Source organism: Crinia signifera, chromosome 3 (assembly GCF_055691185.1).
Source record: "Crinia signifera chromosome 3, ASM5569118v1, whole genome shotgun sequence".
NCBI classification, from domain to species: domain Eukaryota; kingdom Metazoa; phylum Chordata; class Amphibia; order Anura; family Myobatrachidae; genus Crinia; species Crinia signifera.
This window is the reverse complement of record NC_139219.1, coordinates 80409331-80427005: the sequence shown is the minus strand read 5'-3', so window position 1 is coordinate 80427005 and position 17675 is coordinate 80409331. Positions and strand designations below refer to the sequence as shown.

At 42.7% G+C, this 17675-nt stretch overlaps 41 non-coding genes and 1 pseudogene across 41 annotated transcripts; 16 read left to right on the top strand and 26 right to left on the bottom strand.

Annotated features, from left to right (window-relative positions):
* Window positions 1-17: 17 nt before the first annotated feature.
* Window positions 18-133, bottom strand: LOC146065004 (U5 spliceosomal RNA). Its single transcript, XR_014471919.1, has one exon. It is a non-coding gene; the product is annotated as a U5 spliceosomal RNA (small nuclear RNA).
* A 278-nt stretch (window positions 134-411) lies between these two features.
* Window positions 412-527, bottom strand: LOC146065816 (U5 spliceosomal RNA). Its single transcript, XR_014472627.1, has one exon. It is a non-coding gene; the product is annotated as a U5 spliceosomal RNA (small nuclear RNA).
* Window positions 528-805: 278 nt separating this feature from the next.
* On the bottom strand, window positions 806-921 carry LOC146065003 (U5 spliceosomal RNA). The gene has a single exon (XR_014471918.1). It is a non-coding gene; the product is annotated as a U5 spliceosomal RNA (small nuclear RNA).
* Window positions 922-1199: 278 nt separating this feature from the next.
* On the bottom strand, window positions 1200-1315 carry LOC146065002 (U5 spliceosomal RNA). Its single transcript, XR_014471917.1, has one exon. It is a non-coding gene; the product is annotated as a U5 spliceosomal RNA (small nuclear RNA).
* Window positions 1316-1568: 253 nt separating this feature from the next.
* Window positions 1569-1684, bottom strand: LOC146065891 (U5 spliceosomal RNA). Its single transcript, XR_014472699.1, has one exon. It is a non-coding gene; the product is annotated as a U5 spliceosomal RNA (small nuclear RNA).
* Window positions 1685-1962: 278 nt separating this feature from the next.
* On the bottom strand, window positions 1963-2078 carry LOC146065828 (U5 spliceosomal RNA). Its single transcript, XR_014472638.1, has one exon. It is a non-coding gene; the product is annotated as a U5 spliceosomal RNA (small nuclear RNA).
* Window positions 2079-2356: 278 nt separating this feature from the next.
* LOC146065001 (U5 spliceosomal RNA) lies at window positions 2357-2472 on the bottom strand. The gene has a single exon (XR_014471916.1). It is a non-coding gene; the product is annotated as a U5 spliceosomal RNA (small nuclear RNA).
* A 278-nt stretch (window positions 2473-2750) lies between these two features.
* Window positions 2751-2866, bottom strand: LOC146065000 (U5 spliceosomal RNA). The gene has a single exon (XR_014471915.1). It is a non-coding gene; the product is annotated as a U5 spliceosomal RNA (small nuclear RNA).
* Window positions 2867-3144: 278 nt separating this feature from the next.
* Window positions 3145-3260, bottom strand: LOC146064999 (U5 spliceosomal RNA). Its single transcript, XR_014471914.1, has one exon. It is a non-coding gene; the product is annotated as a U5 spliceosomal RNA (small nuclear RNA).
* Window positions 3261-3538: 278 nt separating this feature from the next.
* LOC146064998 (U5 spliceosomal RNA) lies at window positions 3539-3654 on the bottom strand. Its single transcript, XR_014471913.1, has one exon. It is a non-coding gene; the product is annotated as a U5 spliceosomal RNA (small nuclear RNA).
* Window positions 3655-3932: 278 nt separating this feature from the next.
* Window positions 3933-4048, bottom strand: LOC146064997 (U5 spliceosomal RNA). Its single transcript, XR_014471912.1, has one exon. It is a non-coding gene; the product is annotated as a U5 spliceosomal RNA (small nuclear RNA).
* Window positions 4049-4326: 278 nt separating this feature from the next.
* On the bottom strand, window positions 4327-4442 carry LOC146064996 (U5 spliceosomal RNA). The gene has a single exon (XR_014471911.1). It is a non-coding gene; the product is annotated as a U5 spliceosomal RNA (small nuclear RNA).
* Window positions 4443-4717: 275 nt separating this feature from the next.
* Window positions 4718-4833, bottom strand: LOC146064995 (U5 spliceosomal RNA). The gene has a single exon (XR_014471910.1). It is a non-coding gene; the product is annotated as a U5 spliceosomal RNA (small nuclear RNA).
* A 278-nt stretch (window positions 4834-5111) lies between these two features.
* Window positions 5112-5227, bottom strand: LOC146064993 (U5 spliceosomal RNA). The gene has a single exon (XR_014471909.1). It is a non-coding gene; the product is annotated as a U5 spliceosomal RNA (small nuclear RNA).
* A 275-nt stretch (window positions 5228-5502) lies between these two features.
* LOC146064992 (U5 spliceosomal RNA) lies at window positions 5503-5618 on the bottom strand. The gene has a single exon (XR_014471908.1). It is a non-coding gene; the product is annotated as a U5 spliceosomal RNA (small nuclear RNA).
* A 278-nt stretch (window positions 5619-5896) lies between these two features.
* On the bottom strand, window positions 5897-6012 carry LOC146064991 (U5 spliceosomal RNA). The gene has a single exon (XR_014471907.1). It is a non-coding gene; the product is annotated as a U5 spliceosomal RNA (small nuclear RNA).
* Window positions 6013-6290: 278 nt separating this feature from the next.
* On the bottom strand, window positions 6291-6406 carry LOC146064990 (U5 spliceosomal RNA). Its single transcript, XR_014471906.1, has one exon. It is a non-coding gene; the product is annotated as a U5 spliceosomal RNA (small nuclear RNA).
* A 278-nt stretch (window positions 6407-6684) lies between these two features.
* Window positions 6685-6800, bottom strand: LOC146064989 (U5 spliceosomal RNA). The gene has a single exon (XR_014471905.1). It is a non-coding gene; the product is annotated as a U5 spliceosomal RNA (small nuclear RNA).
* Window positions 6801-7078: 278 nt separating this feature from the next.
* LOC146065913 (U5 spliceosomal RNA) lies at window positions 7079-7194 on the bottom strand. Its single transcript, XR_014472721.1, has one exon. It is a non-coding gene; the product is annotated as a U5 spliceosomal RNA (small nuclear RNA).
* A 278-nt stretch (window positions 7195-7472) lies between these two features.
* LOC146065545 (U5 spliceosomal RNA) lies at window positions 7473-7588 on the bottom strand. Its single transcript, XR_014472388.1, has one exon. It is a non-coding gene; the product is annotated as a U5 spliceosomal RNA (small nuclear RNA).
* A 278-nt stretch (window positions 7589-7866) lies between these two features.
* On the bottom strand, window positions 7867-7982 carry LOC146064988 (U5 spliceosomal RNA). The gene has a single exon (XR_014471904.1). It is a non-coding gene; the product is annotated as a U5 spliceosomal RNA (small nuclear RNA).
* Window positions 7983-8260: 278 nt separating this feature from the next.
* On the bottom strand, window positions 8261-8376 carry LOC146064987 (U5 spliceosomal RNA). The gene has a single exon (XR_014471903.1). It is a non-coding gene; the product is annotated as a U5 spliceosomal RNA (small nuclear RNA).
* A 278-nt stretch (window positions 8377-8654) lies between these two features.
* Window positions 8655-8770, bottom strand: LOC146065544 (U5 spliceosomal RNA). The gene has a single exon (XR_014472387.1). It is a non-coding gene; the product is annotated as a U5 spliceosomal RNA (small nuclear RNA).
* Window positions 8771-9048: 278 nt separating this feature from the next.
* Window positions 9049-9164, bottom strand: LOC146065884 (U5 spliceosomal RNA). Its single transcript, XR_014472692.1, has one exon. It is a non-coding gene; the product is annotated as a U5 spliceosomal RNA (small nuclear RNA).
* A 278-nt stretch (window positions 9165-9442) lies between these two features.
* Window positions 9443-9558, bottom strand: LOC146064986 (U5 spliceosomal RNA). The gene has a single exon (XR_014471902.1). It is a non-coding gene; the product is annotated as a U5 spliceosomal RNA (small nuclear RNA).
* Window positions 9559-9836: 278 nt separating this feature from the next.
* Window positions 9837-9952, bottom strand: LOC146065781 (U5 spliceosomal RNA). Its single transcript, XR_014472594.1, has one exon. It is a non-coding gene; the product is annotated as a U5 spliceosomal RNA (small nuclear RNA).
* Window positions 9953-10551: 599 nt separating this feature from the next.
* Window positions 10552-10667, top strand: LOC146065853 (U5 spliceosomal RNA). Its single transcript, XR_014472661.1, has one exon. It is a non-coding gene; the product is annotated as a U5 spliceosomal RNA (small nuclear RNA).
* Window positions 10668-10945: 278 nt separating this feature from the next.
* Window positions 10946-11061, top strand: LOC146064985 (U5 spliceosomal RNA). The gene has a single exon (XR_014471901.1). It is a non-coding gene; the product is annotated as a U5 spliceosomal RNA (small nuclear RNA).
* Window positions 11062-11339: 278 nt separating this feature from the next.
* Window positions 11340-11455, top strand: LOC146065833 (U5 spliceosomal RNA). The gene has a single exon (XR_014472643.1). It is a non-coding gene; the product is annotated as a U5 spliceosomal RNA (small nuclear RNA).
* A 278-nt stretch (window positions 11456-11733) lies between these two features.
* Window positions 11734-11840, top strand: LOC146065962 (U5 spliceosomal RNA; annotated as a pseudogene).
* A 1271-nt stretch (window positions 11841-13111) lies between these two features.
* Window positions 13112-13227, top strand: LOC146065697 (U5 spliceosomal RNA). The gene has a single exon (XR_014472519.1). It is a non-coding gene; the product is annotated as a U5 spliceosomal RNA (small nuclear RNA).
* A 247-nt stretch (window positions 13228-13474) lies between these two features.
* On the top strand, window positions 13475-13590 carry LOC146064984 (U5 spliceosomal RNA). The gene has a single exon (XR_014471900.1). It is a non-coding gene; the product is annotated as a U5 spliceosomal RNA (small nuclear RNA).
* A 278-nt stretch (window positions 13591-13868) lies between these two features.
* LOC146065852 (U5 spliceosomal RNA) lies at window positions 13869-13984 on the top strand. Its single transcript, XR_014472660.1, has one exon. It is a non-coding gene; the product is annotated as a U5 spliceosomal RNA (small nuclear RNA).
* A 278-nt stretch (window positions 13985-14262) lies between these two features.
* LOC146064981 (U5 spliceosomal RNA) lies at window positions 14263-14378 on the top strand. The gene has a single exon (XR_014471899.1). It is a non-coding gene; the product is annotated as a U5 spliceosomal RNA (small nuclear RNA).
* A 278-nt stretch (window positions 14379-14656) lies between these two features.
* Window positions 14657-14772, top strand: LOC146065832 (U5 spliceosomal RNA). Its single transcript, XR_014472642.1, has one exon. It is a non-coding gene; the product is annotated as a U5 spliceosomal RNA (small nuclear RNA).
* Window positions 14773-15050: 278 nt separating this feature from the next.
* Window positions 15051-15166, top strand: LOC146065776 (U5 spliceosomal RNA). The gene has a single exon (XR_014472589.1). It is a non-coding gene; the product is annotated as a U5 spliceosomal RNA (small nuclear RNA).
* A 278-nt stretch (window positions 15167-15444) lies between these two features.
* LOC146065696 (U5 spliceosomal RNA) lies at window positions 15445-15560 on the top strand. The gene has a single exon (XR_014472518.1). It is a non-coding gene; the product is annotated as a U5 spliceosomal RNA (small nuclear RNA).
* Window positions 15561-15807: 247 nt separating this feature from the next.
* Window positions 15808-15923, top strand: LOC146065850 (U5 spliceosomal RNA). The gene has a single exon (XR_014472659.1). It is a non-coding gene; the product is annotated as a U5 spliceosomal RNA (small nuclear RNA).
* A 278-nt stretch (window positions 15924-16201) lies between these two features.
* Window positions 16202-16317, top strand: LOC146064980 (U5 spliceosomal RNA). The gene has a single exon (XR_014471898.1). It is a non-coding gene; the product is annotated as a U5 spliceosomal RNA (small nuclear RNA).
* Window positions 16318-16595: 278 nt separating this feature from the next.
* Window positions 16596-16711, top strand: LOC146065917 (U5 spliceosomal RNA). The gene has a single exon (XR_014472725.1). It is a non-coding gene; the product is annotated as a U5 spliceosomal RNA (small nuclear RNA).
* Window positions 16712-16989: 278 nt separating this feature from the next.
* LOC146065540 (U5 spliceosomal RNA) lies at window positions 16990-17105 on the top strand. Its single transcript, XR_014472383.1, has one exon. It is a non-coding gene; the product is annotated as a U5 spliceosomal RNA (small nuclear RNA).
* A 278-nt stretch (window positions 17106-17383) lies between these two features.
* LOC146065821 (U5 spliceosomal RNA) lies at window positions 17384-17499 on the top strand. Its single transcript, XR_014472631.1, has one exon. It is a non-coding gene; the product is annotated as a U5 spliceosomal RNA (small nuclear RNA).
* The last annotated feature ends 176 nt before the right edge of the window (window positions 17500-17675 follow it).

Sequence of the window (17675 nt, the reverse complement as noted above, 5' to 3'; positions counted from 1 at the left end):
TTTAAACTGAGAAAAGAAACCCCATTAAGCTGGGGCACACAAAAATTGAGACAAAACTCAGTTTTGCTCCTCTCCACGGAAATCTTTAGTAAAAGGCGAAAGATTTGTGCGTTCTGAAGAGAAACCAGAGCATGACCAAGATTTCACCTGTCGTCTGAGTGCTGTGCTGGCAGGCCTCACTCAGCTCAATGAGAGCACCCAACTTGAAATAAAAAAGAGCAGATTGTTCACCAAGCTTCCCCTTGCTGTAGGAATCTTTGGCACTCCTTACCAATTGCTTCATATTTTGGAAATAATTAACACGGTCAAGAATTTACTGCATGGGAAGAAACAGACATATGCTGTCCTCGCTATGCAAATGAGCTCACTTTCTAGAAAGCACCCTCATTCTGTCTTTAAACTGAGAAAAGAAACCCCATTAAGCTGGGGCACACAAACATTGAGACAAAACTCAGTTTTGCTCCTCTCCACGGAAATCTTTAGTAAAAGGCGAAAGATTTGTGCGTTCTGAAGAGAAACCAGAGCATGACCAAGATTTCACCTGTCGTCTGAGTGCCGTGCTGGCAGGCCTCACTCAGCTCAATGAGAGCACCCAACTTGAAATAAAAAAGAGCAGATTGTTCACCAGGCTTCCCCTTGCTGTAGGAATCTTTGGCACTCCTTACCAATTGCTTCATATTTTGGAAATAATTAACACGGTCAAGAATTTACTGCATGGAAAGAAACAAACATATTCTGTACTCGCTATGCAAATGAGCTCACTTTCTAGAAAGCACCCTCATTCTGTCTTTAAACTGAGAAAAGAAACCCCATTAAGCTGGGGCACACAAAAATTGAGACAAAACTCAGTTTTGCTCCTCTCCACGGAAATCTTTAGTAAAAGGCGAAAGATTTGTGCGTTCTGAAGAGAAACCAGAGCATGACCAAGATTTCACCTGTCGTCTGAGTGCCGTGCTGGCAGGCCTCACTCAGCTCAATGAGAGCACCCAACTTGAAATAAAAAAGAGCAGATTGTTCACCAGGCTTCCCCTTGCTGTAGGAATCTTTGGCACTCCTTACCAATTGCTTCATATTTTGGAAATAATTAACACGGTCAAGAATTTACTGCATGGGAAGAAACAGACATATGCTGTCCTCGCTATGCAAATGAGCACACTTTCTAGAAAGCACCCTCATTCTGTCTTTAAACTGAGAAAAGAAACCCCATTAAGCTGGGGCACACAAAAATTGAGACAAAACTCAGTTTTGCTCCTCTCCACGGAAATCTTTAGTAAAAGGCGAAAGATTTGTGCGTTCTGAAGAGAAACCAGAGCATGACCAAGATTTCACCTGTCGTCTGAGTGCCGTGCTGGCAGGCCTCACTCAGCTCAATGAGAGCACCCAACTTGAAATAAAAAAGAGCAGATTGTTCACCAGGCTTCCCCTTACCAATTGCTTCATATTTTGGAAATAATTAACACGGTCAAGAATTTACTGCATGGGAAGAAACAGACATATGCTGTCCTCGCTATGCAAATGAGCTCACTTTCTAGAAAGCACCCTCATTCTGTCTTTAAACTGAGAAAAGAAACCCCATTAAGCTGGGGCACACAAAAATTGAGACAAAACTAAGTTTTGCTCCTCTCCACGGAAATCTTTAGTAAAAGGCGAAAGATTTGTGCGTTCTGAAGAGAAACCAGAGCATGACCAAGATTTCACCTGTCGTCTGAGTGGCGTGCTGGCAGGCCTCACTCAGCTCAATGAGAGCACCCAACTTGAAATAAAACAGAGCAGATTGGTCACCAGTCTTCCCCTTGCTGTAGGAATCTTTGGCACTCCTTACCAATTGCTTCATATTTTGGAAATAATTAACACGGTCAAGAATTTACTGCATGGGAAGAAACAGACATATGCTGTCCTCGCTATGCAAATGAGCTCACTTTCTAGAAAGCACCCTCATTCTGTCTTTAAACTGAGAAAAGAAACCCCATTAAGCTGGGGCACACAAAAATTGAGACAAAACTCAGTTTTGCTCCTCTCCACGGAAATCTTTAGTAAAAGACGAAAGATTTGTGCGTTCTGAAGAGAAACCAGAGCATGACCAAGATTTCACCTGTCATCTGAGTGCTGTGCTGGCAGGCCTCACTCAGCTCAATGAGAGCACCCAGCTTGAAATAAAAAAGAGCAGATTGTTCACCAAGCTTCCCCTTGCTGTAGGAATCTTTGGCACTCCTTACCAATTGCTTCATATTTTGGAAATAATTAACACGGTCAAGAATTTACTGCATGGGAAGAAACAGACATATGCTGTCCTCGCTATGCAAATGAGCTCACTTTCTAGAAAGCACCCTCATTCTGTCTTTAAACTGAGAAAAGAAACCCCATTAAGCTGGGGCACACAAAAATTGAGACAAAACTCAGTTTTGCTCCTCTCCACGGAAATCTTTAGTAAAAGGCGAAAGATTTGTGCGTTCTGAAGAGAAACCAGAGCATGACCAAGATTTCACCTGTCGTCTGAGTGCCGTGCTGGCAGGCCTCACTCAGCTCAATGAGAGCACCCAACTTGAAATAAAAAAGAGCAGATTGTTCACCAGGCTTCCCCTTGCTGTAGGAATCTCTGGCACTCCTTACCAATTGCTTCATATTTTGGAAATAATTAACACGGTCAAGAATTTACTGCATGGGAAGAAACAGACATATGCTGTTCTCGCTATGCAAATGAGCTCACTTTCTAGAAAGCACCCTCATTCTGTCTTTAAACTGAGAAAAGAAACCCCATTAAGCTGGGGCACACAAAAATTGAGACAAAACTCAGTTTTGCTCCTCTCCACGGAAATCTTTAGTAAAAGGCGAAAGATTTGTGCGTTCTGAAGAGAAACCAGAGCATGACCAAGATTTCACCTGTCGTCTGAGTGCCGTGCTGGCAGGCCTCACTCAGCTCAATGAGAGCACCCAACTTGAAATAAAAAAGAGCAGATTGTTCACCAGGCTTCCCCTTGCTGTAGGAATCTCTGGCACTCCTTACCAATTGCTTCATATTTTGGAAATAATTAACACGGTCAAGAATTTACTGCATGGGAAGAAACAGACATATGCTGTTCTCGCTATGCAAATGAGCTCACTTTCTAGAAAGCACCCTCATTCTGTCTTTAAACTGAGAAAAGAAACCCCATTAAGCTGGGGCACACAAAAATTGAGACAAAACTCAGTTTTGCTCCTCTCCACGGAAATCTTTAGTAAAAGGCGAAAGATTTGTGCGTTCTGAAGAGAAACCAGAGCATGACCAAGATTTCACCTGTCGTCTGAGTGCCGTGCTGGCAGGCCTCACTCAGCTCAATGAGAGCACCCAACTTGAAATAAAAAAGAGCAGATTGTTCACCAGGCTTCCCCTTGCTGTAGGAATCTTTGGCACTCCTTACCAATTGCTTCATATTTTGGAAATAATTAACACTGTCAAGAATTTACTGCATGGGAAGAAACAGACATATGCTGTCCTCGCTATGCAAATGAGCTCACTTTCTAGAAAGCACCCTCATTCTGTCTTTAAACTGAGAAAAGAAACCCCATTAAGCTGGGGCACACAAAAATTGAGACAAAACTCAGTTTTGCTCCTCTCCACGGAAATCTTTAGTAAAAGGCGAAAGATTTGTGCGTTCTGAAGAGAAACCAGAGCATGACCAAGATTTCACCTGTCGTCTGAGTGCCGTGCTGGCAGGCCTCACTCAGCTCAATGAGAGCACCCAACTTGAAATAAAAAAGAGCAGATTGTTCACCAGGCTTCCCCTTGCTGTAGGAATCTTTGGCACTCCTTACCAATTGCTTCATATTTTGGAAATAATTAACACGGTCAAGAATTTACTGCATGGGAAGAAACAGACATATGCTGTCCTCGCTATGCAAATGAGCTCACTTTCTAGAAAGCACCCTCATTCTTTCTTTAAACTGAGAAAAGAAACCCCATTAAGCTGGGGCACACAAAAATTGAGACAAAACTCAGTTTTGCTCCTCTCCACGGAAATCTTTAGTAAAAGGCGAAAGATTTGTGCGTTCTGAAGAGAAACCAGAGCATGACCAAGATTTCACCTGTCGTCTGAGTGCCGTGCTGGCAGGCCTCACTCAGCTCAATGAGAGCACCCAACTTGAAATAAAAAAGAGCAGATTGTTCACCAGGCTTCCCCTTGCTGTAGGAATCTTTGGCACTCCTTACCAATTGCTTCATATTTTGGAAATAATTAACACGGTCAAGAATTTACTGCATGGGAAGAAACAGACATATGCTGTCCTCGCTATGCAAATGAGCTCACTTTCTAGAAAGCACCCTCATTCTGTCTTTAAACTGAGAAAAGAAACCCCATTAAGCTGGGGCACACAAAAATTGAGACAAAACTCAGTTTTGCTCCTCTCCACGGAAATCTTTAGTAAAAGGCGAAAGATTTGTGCGTTCTGAAGAGAAACCAGAGCATGACCAAGATTTCACCTGTCTGAGTGCCGTGCTGGCAGGCCTCACTCAGCTCAATGAGAGCACCCAACTTGAAATAAAAAAGAGCAGATTGTTCACCAGGCTTCCCCTTGCTGTAGGAATCTTTGGCACTCCTTACCAATTGCTTCATATTTTGGAAATAATTAACACGGTCAAGAATTTACTGCATGGGAAGAAACAGACATATGCTGTCCTCGCTATGCAAATGAGCTCACTTTCTAGAAAGCACCCTCATTCTTTCTTTAAACTGAGAAAAGAAACCCCATTAAGCTGGGGCACACAAAAATTGAGACAAAACTCAGTTTTGCTCCTCTCCACGGAAATCTTTAGTAAAAGGCGAAAGATTTGTGCGTTCTGAAGAGAAACCAGAGCATGACCAAGATTTCACCTGTCGTCTGAGTGCCGTGCTGGCAGGCCTCACTCAGCTCAATGAGAGCACCCAACTTGAAATAAAAAAGAGCAGATTGTTCACCAGGCTTCCCCTTGCTGTAGGAATCTTTGGCACTCCTTACCAATTGCTTCATATTTTGGAAATAATTAACACGGTCAAGAATTTACTGCATGGGAAGAAACAGACATATGCTGTCCTCGCTATGCAAATGAGCTCACTTTCTAGAAAGCACCCTCATTCTGTCTTTAAACTGAGAAAAGAAACCCCATTAAGCTGGGGCACACAAAAATTGAGACAAAACTCAGTTTTGCTCCTCTCCACGGAAATCTTTAGTAAAAGGCGAAAGATTTGTGCGTTCTGAAGAGAAACCAGAGCATGACCAAGATTTCACCTGTCTGAGTGCCGTGCTGGCAGGCCTCACTCAGCTCAATGAGAGCACCCAACTTGAAATAAAAAAGAGCAGATTGTTCACCAGGCTTCCCCTTGCTGTAGGAATCTTTGGCACTCCTTACCAATTGCTTCATATTTTGGAAATAATTAAAACGGTCAAGAATTTACTGCATGGGAAGAAACAGACATATGCTGTCCTCGCTATGCAAATGAGCTCACTTTCTAGAAAGCTCCCTCCTTCTGTCTTTAAACTGAGAAAAGAAACCCCATTAAGCTGGGGCACACAAAAATTGAGACAAAACTCAGTTTTGCTCCTCTCCACGGAAATCTTTAGTAAAAGGCGAAAGATTTGTGCGTTCTGAAGAGAAACCAGAGCATGACCAAAATTTCACCTGTCGTCTGAGTGCCGTGCTGGCAGGCCTCACTCAGCTCAATGAGAGCACCCAACTTGAAATAAAAAAGAGCAGATTGTTCACCAGGCTTCCCCTTGCTGTAGGAATCTTTGGCACTCCTTACCAATTGCTTCATATTTTGGAAATAATTAACACGGTCAAGAATTTACTGCATGGGAAGAAACAGACATATGCTGTCCTCGCTATGCAAATGAGCTCACTTTCTAGAAAGCAACCTCATTCTGTCTTTAAACTGAGAAAAGAAACCCCATTAAGCTGGGGCACACAAAAATTGAGACAAAACTCAGTTTTGCTCCTCTCCACGGAAATCTTTAGTAAAAGGCGAAAGATTTGTGCGTTCTGAAGAGAAACCAGAGCATGACCAAGATTTCACCTGTCGTCTGAGTGCCGTGCTGGCAGGCCTCACTCAGCTCAATGAGAGCACTTAACATGAAATAAAAAAGAGCAGATTGTTCACCAGGCTTCCCCTTGCTGTAGGAATCTTTGGCACTCCTTACCAATTGCTTCATATTTTGGAAATAATTAACACGGTCAAGAATTTACTGCATGGGAAGAAACAGACATATGCTGTCCTCGCTATGCAAATGAGCTCACTTTCTAGAAAGCACCCTCATTCTGTCTTTAAACTGAGAAAAGAAACCCCATTAAGCTGGGGCACACAAAAATTGAGACAAAACTCAGTTTTGCTCCTCTCCACGGAAATCTTTAGTAAAAGGCGAAAGATTTGTGCGTTCTGAAGAGAAACCAGAGCATGACCAAGATTTCACCTGTCGTCTGAGTGCCATGCTGGCAGGCCTCACTCAGCTCAATGAGAGCACCCAACTTGAAATAAAAAAGAGCAGATTGTTCACCAGGCTTCCCCTTGCTGTAGGAATCTTTGGCACTCCTTACCAATTGCTTCATATTTTGGAAATAATTAACACGGTCAAGAATTTACTGCATGGGAAGAAACAGACATATGCTGTCCTCGCTATGCAAATGAGCTCACTTTCTAGAAAGCACCCTCATTCTGTCTTTAAACTGAGAAAAGAAACCCCATTAAGCTGGGGCACACAAAAATTGAGACAAAACTCAGTTTTGCTCCTCTCCACGGAAATCTTTAGTAAAAGGCGAAAGATTTGTGCGTTCTGAAGAGAAACCAGAGCATGACCAAGATTTCACCTGTCGTCTGAGTGCCGTGCTGGCAGGCCTCACTCAGCTCAATGAGAGCACCCAACTTGAAATAAAAAAGAGCAGATTGTTCACCAGGCTTCCCCTTGCTGTAGGAATCTTTGGCACTCCTTACCAATTGCTTCATATTTTGGAAATAATTAACACGGTCAAGAATTTACTGCATGGGAAGAAACAGACATATGCTGTCCTCGCTATGCAAATGAGCTCACTTTCTAGAAAGCACCCTCATTCTGTCTTTAAACTAAGAAAAGAAACCCCATTAAGCTGGGGCACACAAAAATTGAGACAAAACTCAGTTTTGCTCCTCTCCACGGAAATCTTTAGTAAAAGGCGAAAGATTTGTGCGTTCTGAAGAAAAATCAGAGCATGACCAAGATTTCACCTGTCGTCTGAGTGCCGTGCTGGCAGGCCTCACTCAGCTCAATGAGAGCACTTAACATGAAATAAAAAAGAGCAGATTGTTCACCAGGCTTCCCCTTGCTGTAGGAATCTTTGGCACTCCTTACCAATTGCTTCATATTTTGGAAATAATTAACACGGTCAAGAATTTACTGCATGGGAAGAAACAGACATATGCTGTCCTCGCTATGCAAATGAGCTCACTTTCTAGAAAGCACCCTCATTCTGTCTTTAAACTGAGAAAAGAAACCCCATTAAGCTGGGGCACACAAAAATTGAGACAAAACTCAGTTTTGCTCCTCTCCACGGAAATCTTTAGTAAAAGGCGAAAGATTTGTGCGTTCTGAAGAGAAACCAGAGCTTGACCAAGATTTCACCTGTCGTCTGAGTGCCGTGCTGGCAGGCCTCACTCAGCTCAATGAGAGCACCCAACTTGAAATAAAAAAGAGCAGATTGTTCACCAGGCTTCCCCTTGCTGTAGGAATCTTTGGCACTCCTTACCAATTGCTTCATATTTTGGAAATAATTAACACGGTCAAGAATTTACTGCATGGGAAGAAACAGACATATGCTGTCCTCGCTATGCAAATGAGCTCACTTTCTAGAAAGCACCCTCATTCTGTCTTTAAACTGAGAAAAGAAACCCCATTAAGCTGGGGCACACAAAAATTGAGACAAAACTCAGTTTTGCTCCTCTCCACGGAAATCTTTAGTAAAAGGCGAAAGATTTGTGCGTTCTGAAGAGAAACCAGAGCATGACCAAGATTTCACCTGTCGTCTGAGTGCCGTGCTGGCAGGCCTCACTCAGCTCAATGAGAGCACCCAACTTGAAATAAAAAAGAGCAGATTGTTCACCAGGCTTCCCCTTGCTGTAGGAATCTTTGGCACTCCTTACCAATTGCTTCATATTTTGGAAATAATTAAAACGGTCAAGAATTTACTGCATGGGAAGAAACAGACATATGCTGTCCTCGCTATGCAAATGAGCTCACTTTCTAGAAAGCTCCCTCCTTCTGTCTTTAAACTGAGAAAAGAAACCCCATTAAGCTGGGGCACACAAAAATTGAGACAAAACTCAGTTTTGCTCCTCTCCACGGAAATCTTTAGTAAAAGGCGAAAGATTTGTGCGTTCTGAAGAGAAACCAGAGCATGACCAAAATTTCACCTGTCGTCTGAGTGCCGTGCTGGCAGGCCTCACTCAGCTCAATGAGAGCACCCAACTTGAAATAAAAAAGAGCAGATTGTTCACAAGGCTTCCCCTTGCTGTAGGAATCTTTGGCACTCCTTACCAATTGCTTCATATTTTGGAAATAATTAACACGGTCAAGAATTTACTGCATGGGAAGAAACAGACATATGCTGTCCTCGCTATGCAAATGAGCTCACTTTCTAGAAAGCAACCTCATTCTGTCTTTAAACTGAGAAAAGAAACCCCATTAAGCTGGGGCACACAAAAATTGAGACAAAACTCAGTTTTGCTCCTCTCCACGGAAATCTTTAGTAAAAGGCGAAAGATTTGTGCGTTCTGAAGAGAAACCAGAGCTTGACCAAGATTTCACCTGTCGTCTGAGTGCCGTGCTGGCAGGCCTCACTCAGCTCAATGAGAGCACCCAACTTGAAATAAAAAAGAGCAGATTGTTCACCAGGCTTCCCCTTGCTGTAGGAATCTTTGGCACTCCTTACCAATTGCTTCATATTTTGGAAATAATTAACACGGTCAAGAATTTACTGCATGGGAAGAAACAGACATATGCTGTCCTCGCTATGCAAATGAGCTCACTTTCTAGAAAGCACCCTCATTCTGTCTTTAAACTGAGAAAAGAAACCCCATTAAGCTGGGGCACACAAAAATTGAGACAAAACTCAGTTTTGCTCCTCTCCAAGGAAATCTTTAGTAAAAGGCGAAAGATTTGTGCGTTCTGAAGAGAAACCAGAGCATGACCAAGATTTCACCTGTCGTCTGAGTGCCGTGCTGGCAGGCCTCACTCAGCTCAATGAGAGCACCCAACTTGAAATAAAAAAGAGCAGATTGTTCACCAGGCTTCCCCTTGCTGTAGGAATCTTTGGCACTCCTTACCAATTGCTTCATATTTTGGAAATAATTAACACGGTCAAGAATTTACTGCATGGGAAGAAACAGACATATGCTGTCCTCGCTATGCAAATGAGCTCACTTTCTAGAAAGCACCCTCATTCTGTCTTTAAACTGAGAAAAAAAACCCCATTAAGCTGGGGCACACAAAAATTGAGACAAAACTCAGTTTTGCTCCTCTCCACGGAAATCTTTAGTAAAAGGCGAAAGATTTGTGCGTTCTGAAGAGAAACCAGAGCATGACCAAGATTTCACCTGTCATCTGAGTGCTGTGCTGGCAGGCCTCACTCAGCTCAATGAGAGCACCCAACTTGAAATAAAAAAGAGCAGATTGTTAACCAGGCTTCCCCTTGCTGTAGGAATCTTTGGCACTCCTTACCAATTGCTTCATATTTTGGAAATAATTAACACGGTCAAGAATTTACTGCATGGGAAGAAACAGACATATGCTGTCCTCGCTATGCAAATGAGCTCACTTTCTAGAAAGCACCCTCATTCTGTCTTTAAACTGAGAAAAGAAACCCCATTAAGCTGGGCCACACAAAAATTGAGACAAAACTCAGTTTTGCTCCTCTCCACGGAAATCTTTAGTAAAAGGCGAAAGATTTGTGCGTTCTGAAGAGAAACCAGAGCATGACCAATATTTCACCTGTCGTCTGAGTGCCGTGCTGGCAGGCCTCACTAGGCTGAATGAGAGCACCCAACTTGAAATAAAAAAGAGCAGATTGTTCACCAGGCTTCCCCTTGCTGTAGGAATCTTTGGCACTCCTTACCAATTGCTTCATATTTTGGAAATAATTAACACGGTCAAGAATTTACTGCATGGGAAGAAACAGACATATGCTGTCCTCGCTATGCAAATGAGCTCACTTTCTAGAAAGCACCCTCATTCTGTCTTTAAACTGAGAAAAGAAACCCCATTAAGCTTTTTTTGTGTGCCCCAGCTTAATGGGGTTTCTTTTTTCAGTTTAAAGACAGAATGAGGGTGCTTTCTAGAAAGTGAGCTCATTTGCATAGCGAGGACAGCATATGTCTGTTTCTTCCCATGCTGTAAATTCTTGACCGTGTTAATTATTTCCAAAATATGAAGCAATTGGTAAGGAGTGCCAAAGATTCCTACAGCAAGGGGAAGCCTGGTGACCAATCTGCTCTGTTTTATTTCAAGTTGGGTGCTCTCATTGAGCTGAGTGAGGCCTGCCAGCACGGCACTCAGACGACAGGTGAAATCTTGGTCATGCTCTGGTTTCTCTTCAGAACGCACAAATCTTTCGCCTTTTACTAAAGATTTCCGTGGACAGGAGCAAAACTGAGTTTTGTCTCAATTTTTGTGTGCCCCAGCTTAATGGGGTTTCTTTTCTCAGTTTAAAGACAGAATGAGGGTGCTTTCTAGAAAGTGAGCTAATTTGCATAGCGAGGACAGCATATGTCTGTTTCTTCCCATGCAGTAAATTCTTGACCGTGTTAATTATTTCCAAAATATGAAGCAATTGGTAAGGAGTGCCAAAGATTCCTACTGCAAGGGGAAGCCTGGTGAACAATCTGCTCTTTTTTATTTCAAGTTGGGTGCTCTCATTGAGCTGAGTGAGGCCTGCCAGCACGGCACTCAGACGACAGGTGAAATCTTGGTCATGCTCTGGTTTCTCTTCAGAACGCACAAATCTTTCGCCTTTTACTAAAGATTTCCGTGGAGAGGAGCAAAACTGAGTTTTGTCTCAATTTTTGTGTGCCCCAGCTTAATGGGGTTTCTTTTCTCAGTTTAAAGACAGAATGAGGGTGCTTTCTAGAAAGTGAGCTCATTTGCATAGCGAGGACAGCATATGTCTGTTTCTTCCCATGCAGTAAATTCTTGACCGTGTTCATTATTTCCAAAATATGAAGCAATTGGTAAGGAGTGCCAAAGATTCCTACAGCAAGGGGAAGCCTGGTGACCAATCTGCTCTGTTTTATTTCAAGTTGGGTGCTCTCATTGAGCTGAGTGAGGCCTGCCAGCACGGCACTCAGACGACAGGTGAAATCTTGGTCATGCTCTGGTTTCTCTTCTGAACGCACAAATCTTTCGCCTTTTACTAAAGATTTCCGTGGAGAGGAGCAAAACTGAGTTTTGTCTCAATTTTTGTGTGCCCCAGCTTAATGGGGTTTCTTTTCTCAGTTTAAAGAAAGAATGAGGGTGCTTTCTAGAAAGTGAGCTCATTTGCATAGCGAGGACAGCATATGTCTGTTTCTTCCCATGCAGTAAATTCTTGACCGTGTTAATTATTTCCAAAATATGAAGCAATTGGTAAGGAGTGCCAAAGATTCCTACAGCAAGGGGAAGCCTGGTGAACAATCTGCTCTTTTTTATTTCAAGTTGGGTGCTCTCATTGAGCTGAGTGAGGCCTGCCAGCACGGCACTCAGACGACAGGTGAAATCTTGGTCATGCTCTGGTTTCTCTTCAGAACGCACAAATCTTTCGCCTTTTACTAAAGATTTCCGTGGAGAGGAGCAAAACTGAGTTTACATAGAAACATAGAAACATAGAATTTGACGGCAGATAAGAACCACTTGGCCCATCTAGTCTGCCCCTTTTTTTAAACATGTTACCTCAAACCATATTTGATCCTTATTTTTTTGTAAGGATATCAATATGCTTATCCCAAGCATGTTTAAATTGTACTACTGTATTTGCGTCTACCACCTCTGTTGGGAGGCTATTCCACTTATCTACTACTCTTTCTGTGAAAAAATTCTTCCTCGCATTTCCCCTGAATCTTCCTCCCTCTAGTTTCAGTGCATGTCCTCGTGTTCTGTTGCTCCTCTTCCTGTGAAGAATGTCTCCCACCTGTACCTTGTTAAAGCCCTTGATATATTTGAAAGTTTCTATCATGTCCCCCCTTTCCCTTCTCTGCTCTAAAGTATACATATTAAGATCTTTTAGTCTTTCCTGGTACGTTTTGTGATGTAGGCCATGCACCATTTTAGTTGCTCTTCTTTGTACAGTCTCTAATGTATTTATATCCTTCTGGAGATATGGCCTCCAGAACTGAACACAATACTCTAGGTGAGGTCGTACCAATGACCTATACAGTGGCATTATTACTTCTTTCTTTCTACTGCTGATACCTCTCCCTATGCAACCAAGCATCTGACTTGCCTTCTTCATTGCTTTGTTACATTGCCTACCTGCTTTTAAGTCCCCTGAAATGGTGACACCTAGATCCCTCTCTTCCTCAGTAGTTTCCATTATAGTGCCATTTATACTATATTGAGTCTTTGGATTTCTGAGACCCAAGTGCATGATTTTGCATTTTTTGGCATTAAACTGTAGTTGCCATTCTCTTGACCATTTCTCTAATCTGCCTAGATCCTCAATCATTTGTTTTACCCCTCCTGGTGTGTCTACCCTGTTGCATACCTTTGTGTCATCTGCAAAAAGGCACATTTTACCCTCAATTCCATTAGCAATATCACCAATAAAGATATTAAAAAGCACCGGTCCAAGTACAGATCTTTTTTGTGTGCCCCAGCTTAATGGGGTTTCTTTTCTCAGTTTAAAGACAGTATGAGGGTGCTTTCTAGAAAGTGAGCTCATTTGCATAGCGAGGACAGCATATGTCTGTTTCTTCCCATGCAGTAAATTCTTGACCGTGTTAATTATTTCCAAAATATGAAGCAATTGGTAAGGAGTGCCAAAGATTCCTACAGCAAGGGGAAGCCTGGTGACCAATCTGCTCTGTTTTATTTCAAGTTGGGTGCTCTCATTGAGCTGAGTGAGGCCTGCCAGCACGGCACTCAGACGACAGGTGAAATCTTGGTCATGCTCTGGTTTCTCTTCAGAATGCACAAATCTTTCGCCTTTTACTAAAGATTTCCGTGGAGAGGAGCAAAACTGAGTTTTGTCTCAATTTTTGTGTGCCCCAGCTTAATGGGGTTGCTTTCTAGAAAGTGAGCTCATTTGCATAGCGAGGACAGCATATGTCTGTTTCTTCCCATGTAGTAAATTCTTGACCGTGTTAATTATTTCCAAAATAAGAAGCAATTGGTAAGGAGTGCCAAAGATTCCTACAGCAAGGGGAAGCCTGGTGAACAATCTGCTCTTTTTTATTTCAAGTTGGGTGCTCTCATTGAGCTGAGTGAGGCCTGCCAGCACAGCACTCAGATGACAGGTGAAATCTTGGTCATGCTCTGGTTTCTCTTCAGAACGCACAAATCTTTCGCCTTTTACTAAAGATTTCCGTGGAGAGGAGCAAAACTGAGTTTTGTCTCAATTTTTGTGTGCCCCAGCTTAATGGGGTTTCGTTTCTCAGTTTAAAGACAGAATGAGGGTGCTTTCTAGAAAGTGAGCTCATTTGCATAGTGAGGACAGCATATGTCTGTTTCTTCCCATGCAGTAACTTCTTGACCGTGTTAATTATTTCCAAAATATGAAGCAATTGGTAAGGAGTGACAAAGATTCCTACAGCAAGGGGAAGCCTGGTGAACAATCTGCTCTGTTTTATTTCAAGTTGGGTGCTCTCATTGAGCTGAGTGAGGCCTGCCAGCACGGCACTCAGACGACAGGTGAAATCTTGGTCATGCTCTGGTTTCTCTTCAGAACGCACAAATCTTTCGCCTTTTACTAAAGATTTCCGTGGACAGGAGCAAAACTGAGTTTTGTCTCAATTTTTGTGTGCCCCAGCTTAATGGGGTTTCTTTTCTCAGTTTAAAGACAGAATGAGGGTGCTTTCTAGAAAGTGAGCTAATTTGCATAGCGAGGACAGCATATGTCTGTTTCTTCCCATGCAGTAAATTCTTGACCGTGTTAATTATTTCCAAAATATGAAGCAATTGGTAAGGAGTGCCAAAGATTCCTACTGCAAGGGGAAGCCTGGTGAACAATCTGCTCTTTTTTATTTCAAGTTGGGTGCTCTCATTGAGCTGAGTGAGGCCTGCCAGCACGGCACTCAGACGACAGGTGAAATCTTGGTCATGCTCTGGTTTCTCTTCAGAACGCACAAATCTTTCGCCTTTTACTAAAGATTTCCGTGGAGAGGAGCAAAACTGAGTTTTGTCTCAATTTTTGTGTGCCCCAGCTTAATGGGGTTTCTTTTCTCAGTTTAAAGACAGAATGAGGGTGCTTTCTAGAAAGTGAGCTCATTTGCATAGCGAGGACAGCATATGTCTGTTTCTTCCCATGCAGTAAATTCTTGACCGTGTTCATTATTTCCAAAATATGAAGCAATTGGTAAGGAGTGCCAAAGATTCCTACAGCAAGGGGAAGCCTGGTGACCAATCTGCTCTGTTTTATTTCAAGTTGGGTGCTCTCATTGAGCTGAGTGAGGCCTGCCAGCACGGCACTCAGACGACAGGTGAAATCTTGGTCATGCTCTGGTTTCTCTTCTGAACGCACAAATCTTTCGCCTTTTACTAAAGATTTCCGTGGAGAGGAGCAAAACTGAGTTTTGTCTCAATTTTTGTGTGCCCCAGCTTAATGGGGTTTCTTTTCTCAGTTTAAAGAAAGAATGAGGGTGCTTTCTAGAAAGTGAGCTCATTTGCATAGCGAGGACAGCATATGTCTGTTTCTTCCCATGCAGTAAATTCTTGACCGTGTTAATTATTTCCAAAATATGAAGCAATTGGTAAGGAGTGCCAAAGATTCCTACAGCAAGGGGAAGCCTGGTGAACAATCTGCTCTTTTTTATTTCAAGTTGGGTGCTCTCATTGAGCTGAGTGAGGCCTGCCAGCACGGCATTCAGACGACAGGTGAAATCTTGGTCATGCTCTGGTTTCTCTTCAGAACGCACAAATCTTTCGCCTTTTACTAAAGATTTCCGTGGAGAGGAGCAAAACTGAGTTTTGTCTCTATTTTTGTGTGCCCCAGCTTAATGGGGTTTCTTTTCTCAGTTTAAAGACAGTATGAGGGTGCTTTCTAGAAAGTGAGCTCATTTGCATAGCGAGGACAGCATATGTCTGTTTCTTCCCATGCAGTAAATTCTTGACCGTGTTAATTATTTCCAAAATATGAAGCAATTGGTAAGGAGTGCCAAAGATTCCTACAGCAAGGGGAAGCCTGGTGACCAATCTGCTCTGTTTTATTTCAAGTTGGGTGCTCTCATTGAGCTGAGTGAGGCCTGCCAGCACGGCACTCAGACGACAGGTGAAATCTTGGTCATGCTCTGGTTTCTCTTCAGAATGCACAAATCTTTCGCCTTTTACTAAAGATTTCCGTGGAGAGGAGCAAAACTGAGTTTTGTCTCAATTTTTGTGTGCCCCAGCTTAATGGGGTTGCTTTCTAGAAAGTGAGCTCATTTGCATAGCGAGGACAGCATATGTCTGTTTCTTCCCATGTAGTAAATTCTTGACCGTGTTAATTATTTCCAAAATAAGAAGCAATTGGTAAGGAGTGCCAAAGATTCCTACAGCAAGGGGAAGCCTGGTGAACAATCTGCTCTTTTTTATTTCAAGTTGGGTGCTCTCATTGAGCTGAGTGAGGCCTGCCAGCATGGCACTCAGACAACAGGTGAAATCTTGGTCATGCTCTGGTTTCTCTTCAGAACGCACAAATCTTTCGCCTTTTACTAAAGATTTCCGTGGACAGGAGCAAAACTGAGTTTTGTCTCAATTTTTGTGTGCCCCAGCTTAATGGGGTTTCTTTTCTCAGTTTAAAGACAGAATGAGGGTGCTTTCTAGAAAGTGAGCTCATTTGCATAGCGAGGACAGCATATGTCTGTTTCTTCCCATGCAGTAAATTCTTGACCGTGTTAATTATTTCCAAAATATGAAGCAATTGGTAAGGAGTGCCAAAGATTCCTACAGCAAGGGGAAGCCTGGTGACCAATCTGCTCTGTTTTATTTCAAGTTGGGTGCTCTCATTGAGCTGAGTGAGGCCTGCCAGCACGGCACTCAGACGACAGGTAAAATCTTGGTCATGCTCTGGTTTCTCTTCAGAACGCACAAATCTTTCGCCTTTTACTAAAGATTTCCGTGGAGAGGAGCAAAACTGAGTTTTGTCTCAATTTTTGTGTGCCCCAGCTTAATGGGGTTTCTTTTCTCAGTTTAAAGAAAGAATGAGGGTGCTTTCTAGAAAGTGAGCTCATTTGCATAGCGAGGACAGCATATGTCTGTTTCTTCCCATGTAGTAAATTCTTGACCGTGTTAATTATTTCCAAAATAAGAAGCAATTGGTAAGGAGTGCCAAAGATTCCTACAGCAAGGGGAAGCCTGGTGAACAATCTGCTCTTTTTTATTTCAAGTTGGGTGCTCTCATTGAGCTGAGTGAGGCCTGCCAGCACGGCACTCAGACAACAGGTGAAATCTTGGTCATGCTCTGGTTTCTCTTCAGAACGCACAAATCTTTTGCCTTTTACTAAAGATTTCCGTGGAGAGGAGCAAAACTGAGTTTTGACTCAATTTTTGTGTGCCCCAGCTTAATAGGTTTTCTTTTCTCAGTTTAAAGACAGAATGAGGGTGCTTTCTAGAAAGTGAGCTCATTTGCATAGCGAGGACAGCATATGTCTGTTTCTTCCCATGCAGTAAATTCTTGACCGTGTTAATTATTTCCAAAATATGAAGCAATTGGTAAGGAGTGCCAAAGATTCCTACAGCAAGGGGTAGCCTGGTGAACAATCTGCTCTTTTTTATTTCAAGTTGGGTGCTCTCATTGAGCTGAGTGAGGCCTGCCAGCACGGCACTCAGACAACAGGTGAAATCTTGGTCATGCTCTGGTTTCTCTTCAGAACGCACAAATCTTTCGCCTTTTACTAAAGATTTCCGTGGAGAGGAGCAAAACTGAGTTTTGTCTCAATTTTTGAGTGCCCCAGCTTAATGGGGTTTCTTTTTTCAGTTTAAAGACAGAATGAGAGTGCTTTCTAGAAACTGAGCTCATTTGCATAGCGAGGACAGCATATGTCTGTTTCTTCCCATGCTGTAAATTCTTGACCGTGTTAATTATTTCCAAAATATGAAGCAATTGGTAAGGAGTGCCAAAGATTCCTACAGCAAGGGGAAGCCTGGTGACCAATCTGCTCTGTTTTATTTCAAGTTGGGTGCTCTCATTGAGCTGAGTGAGGCCTGCCAGCACGGCACTCAGACGACAAATGAAATCTTGGTCATGCTCTGGTTTCTCTTCAGAACGCACAAATCTTTCGCCTTTTACTAAAGATTTCTGTGGAGAGGAGCAAAACTGAGTTTTGTCTCAATTTTTGTGTGCCCCAGCTTAATGGGGTTTCTTTTCTCAGTTTAAAGACAGAATGAGGGTGCTTTCTAGAAAGTGAGCTCATTTGCATAGCGAGGACAGCATATGTCTGTTTCTTCCCATGCAGTAAATTCTTGACCGTGTTAATTATTTCCAAAATATGAAGCAATTGGTAAGGAGTGCCAAAGATTCCTACAGCAAGGGGAAG